Here is a 1291-nt window from a genome sequence, read left to right on the forward strand (position 1 = left end):
TCTGTTTTTGGAGAAAACGTGAGGAAGAAGAAGATCCAGTGATGGGAGGTCACGAAATTGCTGTGTAGGGCCGACAAAAGCTTCAGGAAGAAGAGAGTCTTTTTGCACGTGATGTTGTCTCCCTGGACGAAATTTATGGTAGGGCCCACGTGGTTTGTTGGTTAGAAATATCCAGGCGTGGGTGGGGCCGGTAGTACAGCTGGCGGTGGACATGCGGTGAAGCTCACGTTTTTTTGCGTCCTTCGCGCGCACCCGGTCGACCGAATCACGTGGGTGGGCCCATCCAAAACCGTCGCACGGACGAGGGCTCTGTGCGGCGCCGCCGTGTAGTGCGGTCCTACATTAAAAAGAAGTTGACCTGGAATGATGGAGATTGGTTAAACATGCCACACAAAAGCTTTCACCATCTGAAAAGCACAATAAGAAAACTGTACTGAACTGAGTGAGAAAAGCGGAGGTTGCAATTGACAGAGCGTTTTGAATTCCAGTTTAGCAACTCAAGATTAGAATATGCATACCAATGGAAGAAATACCCGCGAGTGGTCTGAGAATCCAAGAAATCCGGAGGAATTGAGAGGGCCAAAGGTAGCAGGTGATTGAATCGAGTACAATCGGGTGCGTCGATAAACGTCGAGCCGTACTCCAGCAAGAGATGAACCTGTGAGATCCGAAACGTATGTTGAGGGACCGCGAGAAACTGAATGAGGGATTAGAAAGGGGATCGGACATGTACCAGCGTTGAGGGTGCTTCGCGTTGTGGCGGCGAGAACGATGTCGCTCTGGGTGTCGATGCGTACGGCAGCGGGACATCTTTATAAGGTGGACACAATTGCTGCAGCATATGAGCTCAATTGAGCAGTTTGCAGTCCTTCAATGCTCGGATTTATCAGGTCTTTTGATGGCAATTAACTCGCAGTGGCAGATTCGTGGGGAAGAGGAGGGATTTTCGCGGCAGCCGGGGAAGACGAACAAAGATATGGGGAGGAGAAGGGATTTTGGCACCTGCGAAGTAACGAACAGAGTTTTTTGTTTTTGTTTTTTTGGGTATACTGCAACCGCTGACCAGGTCGACGGAATGGGGGATGGGCAGGCCGTCTTCCAGGCATGCTTGGTGGCCCATGTCGGCCGGTACCGTACTTGGCGGCCCATGTTAGTGGGGAGCCATGCCCAACAACGCGTGATGAGACTGTGCGCGTGCGGACGGTTTTGGAAGAAATGGAGTGACGTGGCTTCACCACAGGCCAGCAAAATCAGTAGTGGGGGATTGCTATTTAAAGATAAAAGATACACG

At 51.0% G+C, this 1291-nt stretch overlaps 1 long non-coding RNA gene across 2 annotated transcripts; it reads right to left on the bottom strand.

Moving 5' to 3' along the window:
* Positions 1-338: 338 nt before the first annotated feature.
* LOC139837614 (uncharacterized) lies at positions 339-994 on the bottom strand. Of its 2 annotated transcripts, none has more exons than XR_011754171.1 (3): positions 734-994; positions 519-658; positions 339-428 (listed from the first exon to the last, which is right to left on the bottom strand). It is a non-coding gene; the product is annotated as an uncharacterized lncRNA (long non-coding RNA). The 2 variants fall into 2 exon arrangements; XR_011754172.1 differs by having other exon boundaries at positions 350-407.
* Positions 995-1291: the final 297 nt, after the last annotated feature.

This window comes from Lolium perenne, chromosome 3 (genome assembly GCF_019359855.2).
Source record: "Lolium perenne isolate Kyuss_39 chromosome 3, Kyuss_2.0, whole genome shotgun sequence".
Lineage (NCBI taxonomy): Eukaryota > Viridiplantae > Streptophyta > Magnoliopsida > Poales > Poaceae > Lolium > Lolium perenne.